The sequence below is a fragment of the Chrysemys picta genome, chromosome 5, assembly GCF_011386835.1.
Source record: "Chrysemys picta bellii isolate R12L10 chromosome 5, ASM1138683v2, whole genome shotgun sequence".
In the NCBI taxonomy this organism is placed as follows: Eukaryota; Metazoa; Chordata; order Testudines; family Emydidae; genus Chrysemys; species Chrysemys picta.
The window spans coordinates 138,291,773-138,304,867 of NC_088795.1; the positions used below are offsets into that span (position 1 = coordinate 138,291,773).

General features: G+C 52.6%; 1 protein-coding gene across 1 annotated transcript in view; it reads left to right on the top strand.

Annotated features, from left to right (window-relative positions):
* Positions 1-1,609: 1,609 nt before the first annotated feature.
* The window catches only part of FBXO41 (F-box protein 41), a 65,121-nt gene continuing 53,635 nt past the window's right edge, over positions 1,610-13,095 (top strand). The window contains exon 1 of the mRNA XM_005291469.4: positions 1,610-2,240. The gene's annotated coding sequence lies outside the window, so the exon portion shown is untranslated. The remainder of the gene's footprint in view (positions 2,241-13,095) is intronic.

The following is a 13,095-nucleotide window of genomic DNA, read 5'->3' on the forward strand; positions in this document are numbered from 1 at the left end:
ACCCCCATGTCAATTACATCACAAGTGAGCTTCAGTTCAAGAAGAGGCCTCTGAAAATCGAGAGCAGACCTGATGTAGGACGCCCCTTGGTGGGGGTGAAGCAGCTGTCTGTGGTCTCAGTTCCCTATGGCTGCTGGAACAGCTCCTATACGGCTGCTTTCTCATGCAGGCTGCTCAAGCCACGCTCCCTGTGTGGGTTTGTGGTGTTGATTATTTGCATTACAACCGCATCTGAAAGCCCCAGCCGAGATCAGGACCCCCTTGTGCTCGCTGCTGGACTGACACAGTCAGAGACAGACCTAGCCCCACAGAGCTCACAGTCTGAGTAGACACAGGCAGGACGGTGACACCAAAGCAGAGACAGGAGAAGTGACTTGCCCACAGGGCCGGATCCAGCTTTTCTGCCGCCCCAAGCGGCAACAACAACAAAAAAAAGTGGCAGCTCAAAGAGGAAGAGAGGGAATGAGGGACCCACCGCCGAAGAACCGGTCGTGCCGCCCCTTTAAATTGGCCACCCCAAGCACCTGCTTCCTACACTGGTGCCTGGAGCCGGCCCTGCTTGACCAAAGTCACAGCGGCAGAACCAGAATGAGGTCCCGTGCCGTAGGTGTGCGCCGTGCTTTACACCGAAATAGAAAAGACCTGGAACTTGCCCAGAGGGGTTTATAATGCTGATCACACGTTGCAGGGTGGGTGAGGGTGAATGAGCTAGTGGTGGTAAAACCCTTCTGTGGGTCAAAAGCACCAGAAAGAAATGAATATCTGTGATGTGCTTTGGAGAGGGAAGGGCAATATAAGTGCTAAATAGTGTCACTGTAGTGACCTGTGTTTGTCTCGCTGCCATCTCCTGGAGGGAACCAGATCAGTGTGCCATAGCCCCCTACACTATTAAGAGTAAGGAAGATTCTCCTCAGCTCAAGGAGCAGGGTTCCTGTGCTTGCGTACAGGGGGATCTGAGCCCTGGCTACTGCGTGACATGCAGCAGATGGCAACTGTCATTTGAGAATCTCCACTAAGTTAGAGCAATATGGGCCCTATGACACACACTCCATCCAACAGAGGGCACCCGCACGCTACCCACTGCAGTGCCACAATGCCACTTAACTCTTCCCTGGCACTTTCCTTCCCCGGGCAGCCATTCCCTGAGTTGGGAGATGCAACGTGTTGCATTATTGATACCTTCATTATGACCTAACCACCCAGTGTTTTAGTGGAGTCAGGCTTCGCTTAGATCAGGCCAAGCCGCCCCTGGGCAAGGGAGTCAGACACACGGGAAACAAACAAGAACCAGACCTTTAAAGCAGGGTGATTGGCAGCTAGACCCAGTACAAAATAACCCGGCAGGTGCTGTTCCAAGCCGCAGGGGATCCCAGCCGGGCACCTTGGGTGTCACCTCCTCACCCCTGTACCCACCCCCCGCCGCCAGGGACCTCCGCAGCCCCGCAGCCAAGGGACCTTGCAAAGGGGGGGGGGTTCACTTCCCCGAGCATGGCCTGGCGAGTTTGCAGACGCTCCCTCGCGTGGGGCCCCATGTGGCGCTCGGCTCCCCGGCTTCCCGAGGCGGAGGGCGGGGAGGACGATCAGGGGGCGGTGGGAGCGCGCTGCAGCGGGCGGAGGCAGAGCTCGGAGAGGCAGGCCGGGGGGGAGAGAGGCGCACACGAGGCGGAGAGTCCGGCTGCAGAACCGGCAGGGATGCGGCGGCGGCGGCTGCATCCTCCCCGCTCCTCGGGCCACAAGCCCAGTCCAGCGGGGGAGCCGCTGGGAGTCAGGTGCAATCACTGATCTCCTGCTTCCCCGGCCCTGGGGTCGCCCCGGCCCCGGCTCCTGTCGGTCGGCTGCCGCTGCTCGCCTGGGAATGGAGGTTTCTCTGCAGCGAGCTGGGCGCTGCTGAATTCATCACACGCCTCCTCCTCCTCCGGGGGTGTGTGTGCGTGTGTCTGGCCCCGCAGCCCCTCGGATGCGGCCAGGCTTCCAGCGCCCACCAACAAAGGCTCGGGTCGGGACAGCCCTAGCCAGCGCTCCCCTCCCTCCGGCTGGCCCCAGTCCCACCCTCTCTCGGTTCCGGCGATTGCCGCCCTCTCTGGAGGAGCCGGGGCCAGGTATGGATTGAGCATCATCCGCCGCCGCGCGCCAGGAGCTCGCGAGCCCGGCTCCCCGGGGAGCATTCGGGGGGCGCTCTCCGCATCCCCCCCTCGGAGCGGAGCGTGGCCGGAGGCGGGGGGCAGCGCACCCGCTAGCAGGTAAGGAACGCACCGATCCCGAGTTGGTTTAAAATGTCTTGGCGGAGGGGGTGGGAAATCGGCACGTTTCATGTGCAGGAGAAATGCAGAGGATCGAGGATTTCATTTTCAGACTAGATCAGCACACACGTTTCTCTCTCTCTCTCTCTCACACACACACACACACACACACACACACACACACTGTGTGCTGACACAGAGGTGGGTTACACTGGGTTGGAATGAAACACTAAGATGCTGCTGATTTTTGCAAGAGCCTCCAGAAGGTGGGAAGAAATGGAGGTAAACAGAGGCTGGGGTAACCAGCCGCAATTGCATGCTGGATGTATGAAGCAAGATCTTTTCTTCCTTCCCCTCCACCCCCATTCTGCCTGTAAAAAAAAATAAATAACCAGGCAGTCCGTTCTAGATGGATGGTTTGCATGATTCTCTGCTTCACTGGTTGTTAATTTACAAACATAACAGATTTTAAGGCCAAATCGGTGGTGAAACTCAGGTGTAACTGATAGAATAATACTGGTGTCAATTTCATTTTCAAACCAGTTTATAGTGAGCTCAATCTGTCAGTCTGCATGCATACACAGTAATGCATTTTCGATGATGTTAATGGGAGGAATGACTCCGGTCATGATTCTATTAAATCCGGAGCATTGTTCATGTTATGAAGAGACAGATTTTATGGTCAAGAGGTAAATCTCACTTGCTGATGACCATCTATGCATGGCACCCATAGGAGGATAGCACACACATCTTGTTGTCTCTGGAGATACAGGAAAAGGGCCAGATTCTGCTCCCAGTTACACCAGCATAAACCAGTAAAAACTCCCCTGGTGCTGATGGAGCTACACTAATGTAGGAGGAGATTAAAAACTGGGCCATAAAATGTTCATAGCCTCAGGCTGAATTCTGTAACTGTTATTAAAGCCGAAAAGCATCCGGAAGTATGAAAGTCTGTATTAAAATAAAGTTATAGGCAGTGTATTGTGTGTCACATCAGCAGACTGTAGCAAGCGGTAACTCATATGATAGTAATATATTAAAATGCAGAATAGCTGATTTGTGTAACTCCCGCAAAATCTAAAATCAGGCTGGTGAAGGACCAGAATGTAAGTGTCCAACCTGGACAATTACAAATATCGGGGGGCGTGCTATACATTCTCCCAGCATAAATGATAGGGGTATTTCTTTCCCTGGATGGTTTTCACTAAAAATGGATCTCCCAAGCCTCATGACTTCTGTGGGAGATCCGATCCCATTTTCCCAAAGCATTCACCGAGCCAAAGTAAAATCACTTAGTGCAGTATCCCCAGAATCCGGGCTGAACGGGGCTGCGCTACATATTTCTCAAAATTAACGATGGAACTCAGGTTGTCACATGGAAACTTACGCGGCCTTGGTATCTATCCATTGCCATGGGCAACTGTTTGGGAGACAGACATGTCCACAGCACAGGAGAGAGAGCCTGTAAATAAGACGAGACTGAGATTAATGGAGTTCTCAAACAATTGCTTTAATGAAATGGGGGGTCGAGAGAGAAAGCAGCTCACATCAGTGGAACGGCTTTTCGGTGAAAGGTTCTTATGGCGATTTAACAAGCTAGAATTCCCGGGGCATCTTTTGGTTAAACAAGTGCAGCGCAGATGAAGGCAGGAGAAAGCAGTGAAAACTGATTAATGGGAGCCTTGGGCTTCGAGTCTGTGTAGGTCCAGAATGGAATTTGGTGCCTTGGGTGTTTTCATCCCACCCCTCGCTCTCTGGCCGGCTGGAAGTTGTGAGCTGGGAGCAGAGCCCAGGTGGAAGTGCTGGCATGTTTGGAAAGACATGGCCCCAGCTGCACCTTCCCCTCGTACCTGCTCACTGGACTGACACGGGCAAGTTTGTCACTCCGGTCAACCCTGCTCAAACAAAGCCAGCACAATGGCTGGCCCATTTCCAGTTGTAAAATCTTCCTTGCTGGCACTGGTGTGGGCCCTGGAGAGGGCTCGGTGGGATGGATGGTGCTGGCGCCAGCAGTTGGAACGATCCTTTTCTGGCTTAGAAAGGGAGCACATCTGATCTGGAGTCACCAAGAGGGAATAAACATGGAGCCGGGTGTTTTTCCAGAACCTCAGAGACTATCTTAGCAATAGTGAGTTGTCAGCAGTGTCTGGGAGGAACTTTACAGGCTCTTGGGAAATACATCTAAGGCAGGGGTAGGCAATTATTTTTTGTCAAGGTCCAAAGTCCTTGGTCAAGGTGTAGTCAAGGTAGGGTGACCAGATGTCCCGATTTTATAGGGACAGTCCTGATTTTTGGGTCTTTTTCTTATGTAGACTCCTATTACCTCCACCCCCTGTCCCGATTTTTCACACTTGCTGTCTGGTCACCCTAAGTCAAGGTCCAGGTTCCAGAGAAAATAATTCAAAAATAATAACAATAATGATGATAGGTTTCAGAGTAGCAGCCGTGTTAGTCTGTATCCGCAAAAAGAACAGGAGTACTTGTGGCACCTTAGAGACTAACAAATTTATTAGAGCATAAGCTTTCGTGGACTACAGCCCACTTCTTCGGATGCATCTTATGCTCTAATAAATTTGTTAGTCTCTAAGGTGCCACAAGTACTCCTGTTCTTAATAATGATGATGATAATAATAAGGAAATAAAAAAGATGTCGGGGTCTGTTCAGAAGCGTCTGGTGGGTCTGATTTGGCCTGCAGTCTGTCTATTGACTGCCCCTCATGTAAGGAAACTTCAACTGGATAAGTTGCCCTGGCTAAACTCCTGAAGTCCTGGCCTCTGGGTAACACCTGGGGTGGATTGTCTGAGGCTTTGGTTGTCTCAAAATCCTGGTCAGGAGTATGGAGGGGACTTCCCAGGATAGGGATCAAGGACAAACCTTCATTGACGATGTGTCCTGAGTGCCTCCGACTAACGGCACAGTTGTAAAACCCTCTCCACCCTCGCATCCACCATGGAGCTAATGTGGTTCCGTGGGCCGGGGAAGCAGAGTCTGGCCGCTGGCATCCCGTCCTTGGGCTCTGCAACTCCTGAATACCCTGGAACCGGAGGTCAGGGGGGTGGTCATGCTGGAGGAAGGCGAGGCTGGGGCAAAGCTGTTGCTCTGTGGCCACAGTGCCAGTTCTAGCATCCCACCACGTTCCTCAGCCTGGGTGCCGGGGCCAGGATTGGGAGCTTGCAGTGGAACGGGGCAGCATGCTAAAGACTTGCATGAGTTCCTGGAAGAATCGTCTGGCCACCCTTTGTCCCTGTGGCTACAGCTTGTGCCCCCCTGCCCTATACTCACAGAGGCAGCTGTACCTGAGCAAGGCTTTGCCACAGGAGAGATACCACTGACTTCCATCCGTCTACCCTGGGTACCATAGTCTATGGGGTCCCACATCCCTGGCTCTGGATATCTCCGCTCTAGAACGGGTACCTCTTCCACCAATCAGCCATCTGGGTTCTGCCTGCTGAGGTTGTCCTTCATGCACCGGGTGGTGCGTCTGGCCCAGTGCCTCAAGGCGACAGACGCTGCATTGAAGAAGCAAATCTCTTGTGACTCCGTGTAAGGTGGGAAGGGCGCTGTTTATGTGACGAGGTGAGCCTGGGGGTTAGTTTACATAGGGGTCACCTTCCCATCTGGGGGAGGGCTGAGGAAGGGAATCTTGGCGGCTATTTGAGTCTAGCTCCAGCGTATTATTGTCTATAATAAACAACGGAGCCAATGCTGTTAACACCCTATAAAGTCTCCAAAATGGGTTAGGATGAAAAACTGGTTCCTTGTAATTTTTTCCTTTATTGTGAATCGTAAAATACAGCTCACCAGGCTCGGTGTTCAGAGGGGGAGTTTTCCCCCCTTAATGGTGTTACGTTGAGAGGTGCTTAAGCCACAGAATCTGGGTGTGGATCTGGGACTCTCTGAAGTCTGGGGGAATTTGGATCTGGGGGATAGTCTAGGCCTGTGTCTTTGCAGTTGTCTGTGGCTTGTTTGTCTGCCTGTGTTTTGTTTCTAATATTGGAGACGTTCCCTAACTGCTGGTTGGGTTTACATTAGGTGCTGTACAGTGGGTGTCTCTGGAGGATATTCATTAGGCTCTGGGTAGGAAGGATGGGTCTGTGGTTAAGGCACCAGACTGGGACACAGAAGGTCTGGGTCCAAATCCTGACTTTGCCAGATGAATGTCCTGACTTGATCAGAGCCCCAAGTCCATCTAGTCCACTATCCTGCCCCTGATAGGGGCCAGAACCAGATGCCTCAGAGGAAGGTGTAAGAACCCCACAGTGGCAGATGTGGGGTAATCTGCTCCCCACAAAAGGCCTCACCCTGATCTCGAATAGCTAGAGATTGGCTTAAATCTGGAAGCATTAGGTCTAATATCCCTTCCAAAATGGTTAGTGTTAATTATAACCAGAATATCCAGAGTTGTTATCCATATAAATGTCCCGGCCCTTTGTGAATCTGGTTAAATTCTTGACCGCCGTTACACCTTGTGGCAGTGAGTTCCGCAGTCTAATTACACATTGTGTTTGATCGGTTTTGAATGTGACCACCTTTTATTGTATTGTATTTGACTGTTCCCTTGTTCATGTCAGACAGGGAGAACAGAAGCTCCTGATCTCCCTTCCCTGGACTATTGTATAGACTCTTCTCATGTCTCCATCTTATTTGTTTTTAAGTAACAAACCCCAGTGTTCTCGATCTCTCCTCACATGAGGGTTTCCTCAAGCCCTTGATTCTTCTTGTCACCCCTCTCTGAATGGCCTCTAGTTCTCCAAAACCCTGCTGTGACCGTGGCCAGTTCGTTGAATCTCTTTGTGCCTCAGTTCCCCATCTGTAAAGTGGGGATCATGATGCTTCCTTTCTCCCACCTTTTTCCAGTCTGATCTGTTTAGGTTGTGAAGCCCTCGGGGCACGACGGGGCCCTGATCTCACTGGGGGCTCTAGATACTACAGCTGATGAGAGGGTTACCCTTCCTGAGCTGAGCGGCTAACCAAAACTGTGAGGTCTAGTAGGTGGTTGCGGCTGGAAGTAGAAATGGATGGTATTTTCTCTGATGCAGTCTTGGTTATTTACAAGGAATGGCCAAAGTCCTGCTTCTCCAAATGCAGGAGGACCCCAAAAAACCCAGGGGACAGCTTCTTTGCCGATGGCCTCAAACCTCGTTAGCCAGCACCAGACCTAGAACTTTCCCAGGTCACACCATGCATACCTATTGCTACTTGGCTTCCTTCCTGCCGCTGTCTCTCTCTCAGGCCAGGCCTATGCTACAGGGACTATAGCAGCATAACTAGGACATCACCCCATAGCTTAGACACAAACTACTGTGATGGGCGGGTAGGACCTCCCCCGCACCACGGGAGAGTAGCTAGATGGATGGAAGCATCTACACCGGCACACGTCTAGGTTGAATAGCTGCAGCACTCACCCCACAAGCACCCCACAAGCACCTACATTTAAGTATAGACCAGGCCTCAGTTTTGTGTGTTCTGCTTTCCCATATGCGGGCACACAACATTCAACAAAACCCCTCCTGGGTGGGTTCACGACCCCTTTTGTCATAGGCAGGGGGCTGGTGATTGACGTACCCCGGCAGTGCTGTTAACTGGGTGTCACCAGAGCTTTGTGAGCCATGCGATCACCAGTACCTCTCGGTATAATGAGCCCCAGCCGTGATGGGGCGCATGGCGCTGGGTCCCCGCTCGTTGCTCTGTGGATGATATTTGGGATGGGGAACAAGGCAAAGCCACGTGCCTGAGGGATAGCAGCTGGGAGTGCAACTTCCGAAGACCTGGCCTCTGGCACAAGGCAGAAAGCCTGGAGTTATGCTGCGGCAGCTTTGTTGGCGTCAGTGGTGAGATGCCAATGTGCCCAGGCATTCCCCCAATATTTGCCACGCTGCGGGGACCCTCGGCCCAGTTTTCAACCCCATCCCAGAGCTCTTTTCCTGGGTGGGCCAATTTGCTCAGTCTGTGGCTGAGGTGGGGCAAGGCCAGGCACCCACACTGTAGTCCCCGCTTCGCCCCTGCCATGTTGCATCCATTTGACACACTCCTCCAGCGGAGCTGGGCTGTTGGGAAGACATAAGCAGGGGCTCCCAGGAACCAGCCACTGCTATCTGGCAGATCCCCCTGGAGCCATGTGGATTGTGGGGGATCAGTGGCTTCTGGGGGAGGAGAACCCGGGCCTGTTCCAAGGGGGACAAATCCAGCTTCCCCCCCCTTCCTCCCTGGAATGATTTGGATGCCGCTGAAACTCCCAGTCCTCAGGTATTTTCGCCGTTGGTTTTGACCACCACATCGCCCAAGAGTCATGCCTGGGATAGAGATGGGTTCAATCCCTTTGTTCAACACTCCCCCCACCCAAACTTAGATACCAGGGTGATGGGCACCTGAGGATACCCCTAAAATAAGAAGGGGCAGCACTAAGGGGGAGCCTGCCACTTTCACCATGGCGCTTCCTGACTTTGAATGCTCCCCCATGCAGCCTTAGCATTCTCTTAATGGAGTTTTTTCATGGAATTTCCTAGTGTAGTCAGATGCTGCGTGTGTGTGTTCTCTCTTTGTGCCATTCCAGCTCTGTGCAGGTAGCAGACCTTGATTGAACTGCCCAATGACCACAAGATCCGTTAAGGGACAAAGGCAAATGGCCAGGTTTATTGTCGAATGAGCATGGTGCTAGTAACTTGCAAATTCTGCAGGACCACTAATACATGGATGCCCCTAACAATGGACCAGTTCAGTGAACAATGGGACTTTCCGTTCCCCCCTAGGCCAGGCAAAGACACTCCCTCTGAGATACCTCTTTATACATCGATACAAACAAGTTACGTATTGCCCCTCTGACGTTGCTAACCACCACCCATTACCTTGTACGTGTTGGTTTGATCAAAACATCTCCATCCATCAGGCTGTCATCCTGACCTTATCTTTAAGATAGGTCAGCGTGTTCCTGTTCTCTTTGGGGAATGTGTTGGTATCGAGATGTTCTGGGACCACCCTTCTGGAATGTGTTTGCCGAAGTGCTCTGTGCCTGGCACTACTTAGGAATGTGTATTTCTGCAAGATCAGCCCCGTTCTTGCCAGATTCTGTGAGCAGGGCCTGCCTCTTGCTCACAACCTGACTTGGCTTTATATCAGCAAAGCTTTGACCACTACGTTAGTTCAGGCCTCAAGCCTCTGACACAAGGGTTTATGTTTCAGGCTCTCTTCCTACTACACCTAGGTTTACAACAACAGAAACCAAAACCAACTCCACATTCTGCAATTTCATGCTCTCTGGCTGGACACCATTTTCACATCCGGCAAGCTCTGCAGTAGGGAGCCCCTCTTCTTGTAATCCTTACCAGCTGCCCTGCTCCTAATCTCACAGTATTGCACAGCCTGAGCAGGTGAGTATGCTCAGAGTCGCTTTACTTAGGAGCACATTTTATGGGCCTGGTCAGCAGATTCTGTCCAGAAACACACTGGTCATAACTCCTGTCCAATCAAACCCAGCGCTCACCGGGGTGCTTAGCCAGTTCACACGGATGGTGATTTCCTGCCAAAATTTCTATCTTGAACCCTGTCCCGGAGGTTTGACAGCATTACAGCCGGTCAAAAATTTCAGCTTGAAAGGTAAAATTTTCCAAAATTTAGGCCTGGGCATAAGTAACACCTGGTCATAAGGAAGCCCAAAGGTTAAGATGGAAATGCTTGTGCAACCTTAACTCCAGCAGTCGCTGTCACACCCTCTGTGATTAACCTCTGAAACTCCCTGCTGGAGGAAATAGCTTAGGCAGAGAGGCAGTAGGTCATCTACTCCCAGGTTGTGTCCACTGTGTAGGGTCTGACATCTTCTGTTAGGGAAGAGCAAGCACAAAAGAGAGACCCACGTGGATCTTAGTACCAGAAAATCACCTAAAGGCATCCCCATTAGGCAGAGTCACCGTCCCTACTAAGCAGCTGTCAGAGCAATCGAATATCGTAGCTTCCCCGAGAGATGACTCAATGAGATGGATTTCCCTAGTTAAGCCTGTGCCAGCCAAACTGAGTAGCACGTAATCCAGCAACGTTATATGGACACAGAAACAAACTAGCGCTCTGCCTTGCTTCCTTTTATAGCGTACCTGCACCTGTTGTACCCACGTTGCTCCAGCCTGGGGCTGGTTAGAGAATCTGTAGCCAACTCCCTGACGACGCCCCTCTCGGCCGTGCTGAGCACGCCTTCGCTGGAGCAGAGACTCTGGCCGTTTCTCCTTCACGCCCTGTCCGAAACCCTTATGGACGACAGAGGCTGTGCTGCACCCCAGAGGAGGTTTCATTTCCTTGGAGGGCAGAGTGATTTCTGGTCAGGTGGCAAAGTGCTTTGGCTTTTCTTTTCGAGAAGCAAGGGGCTCTGGAAATGTACATTGATGGATAATGCTTCGTCGTAAGAGGCCGGTTGCTTCTTGAAGGTGTGAGACCTTCCAGGTGGCTCAGTGTCACAGCAACATCGGTGGCTGTGCAAGTTGAGCGTAATCAGCCTGTGTCAAGCCTCTGATGATCATGGCAGGGGCCAAGAAGGAATCCCCCTCTAAATCCAGCATTGTACAAGCGGGTAGAACGTGAAACTCGCGCTTCGCAACGAAGGATAGAAGGAACCATTGTGATCCTCTACGCTGAGCTCGTGCCTAGGACAGGCCAGAGAATCCCAGAGCAGGACTCTCCACCTCCTCAAACCCACTCGAGTTCAAAGTGGGGCTGAGAGAGCGTAGGCGCTGACTTCGTGCTTGCTCCGGGGCTGGAGCAAACGCAGGGGAAAAAATAGTGGGTGCACAGCACCCACCAGCCACCCTCCCCTGTTCGGCAGCAGGTGGGAACCGCTGAGGAGAGGGGGCGGAGTGAGGACAGGAAGAGGCGGAGCGAGGGTGGGGCCTTTGGGGGAAGGGGCGGGGCCTCGCACGGAGCACCCACCCGGAAAGAAGAAAGTCGGCGCCTATACGAGAGAGCAGACTGGGAATTTTTCGATGAACCGTATTGTGCCGAAAATGCCAATTCGTCAAAACCGACACTCTCCGTGACACATGGTCGCTGTTAACGAATCTCCCGACTCACAAAAATGGGGGGGGGGGGAGTTTCTAAAGCAGTGAAACACGCCCCTGCTTTAACGTTTTTGAAACAAAAAGTTGTGGGGGTTTTGAGTCAAACTGGCTTTTTGTTTTGAGATGTTCGTGAATTTAGAGTGGGGAAAAAAGGTTTGAAATATAAAAAAGGTCAAAATCAAAATGAAACATTTCCATAGGAGCTGACTCAGTGGGTGCTCCGGGGCTCAAGAGCCCCCTGAAAAAAATAGAGGGTGCTCAGCACTTACAGGTCTGGATTAATCTTTTGTGGGCCCCGGTGCCTGGACGTGACCCCGCTCCGCCCGCGCTCTGCCCTGAGGCCCTGCCACTGCTCGGCCTCTTCCCCCTAAGGCATCGCCCACCGCTCACACGGGGGGAGGGGGTGCAGAGGATCACCCCCCCCCGGCAAAAACAAAAGTCGGTGCCTCTGCCATTGACCCTGAATCCAATTTTTTGTTGGTTTGCAAAAAAAATGGAGATTTTTACTTTTTGTCCCAATTCAAGGTGGGAAAATTTGTCAATATCATGGACTATCTCAACATTTTTTGTGAGATGAGTAAATTGTGTCCTGCCCAGTTCTGCGAATGGACTCATGCCTTGGCCTTCTGCACAGGGGTGAGTTCCAACAGGCAAGCGTCACAGTCGGAGAAGGAGAAAATCTCCTTCTTCTGAAGCATCAGACATGGGCCACTGCTGGAAGCCGGCTAAAAGACATGAGGGCGCCATGGTCTAATGCAAAACCGGCATGAGGAGAACTGTTCTTTCTGGCATGGAAACCTAATCTGCAGCCTGATCCTGCTTCCATTTTAGTCAATGGGAGTTTTGCCGCTGACTCGGGTTGGAGTGGGGATTACCCTGTAAGAGTCAGTTCTAAAGAGTTCAACCTGGAATGAGATCACAGGGACATTTCTTGGATTCCAATGGGGTTACATGACTAGAAAGGTACTTCTCAAAAGGCCAACGTAGATTGGGCAACTCTCAATGGCAGGCGGCCCCAATGACTTCAGTGGATAACTCACTAGAGCCGCTAGGTAGCTGAGGGCAACGTGCTCCAGTCCTTGAATCTGAACAGTACCCAAGGCCTGAGAATTTGAGTCCTGTCCTCAGCAAGCTCCTGAGAACATCGGCTGCGTACGTCTGTGTAGTGAGCCTGAGTGGCCCCCTCCGACCGGAAAAGTGAGGGAGCCTTACACACCCCTGAGGGGGCGGAGCCTAGATCACCATGCCCCCCTCGCCGGAAGGACCGGGGCAGAGCTGGAAGTATAAGAGGCCGGCCCTGCAGCTCAGTGGGGAGAGAGCCGGCAACAGAGGAGGATGCTCGGCCTGTTCTCCAGAGGCCCCGAGAGGAACCAGCGCCCGACTGTTCCCGATCCCCAAGCGTGGACGAGGACTGGCCCGGAGTACCCGCGGCCGTTTACCCCGAAGAGCCGGAAGAGGCCTGGAGGCCGCAGGTACCAAACCCCGGGATGGTAGGAAGTAGTCCAGGGGCAGCCACGGAGCAGCCGGCTGCAGAACCCGGCGTGGCTCAGTCAGTGTGTTGCGGCTGGATCCCCGCCTACACAGGGGCAGCCAATCCTGCCCTTGCCAGGGCCCTGGGCTGGGACGCGGTGGAGTAGGGTGGGCCCGCGTCCCCCTACCACCCCACCCTGGGTGGCTGACCCCATATTCGGTGCAAGGAGGCCCTAGCCCAGTATAGGAGCTCCTTCACCACTCACCTTTGAGACTGTGTGTTTGCTGGCTGCGTGAGCTCCACGCAGGCTAAGGCCAGCCCTGAAAGACTGTGTGTTGGCTAGTT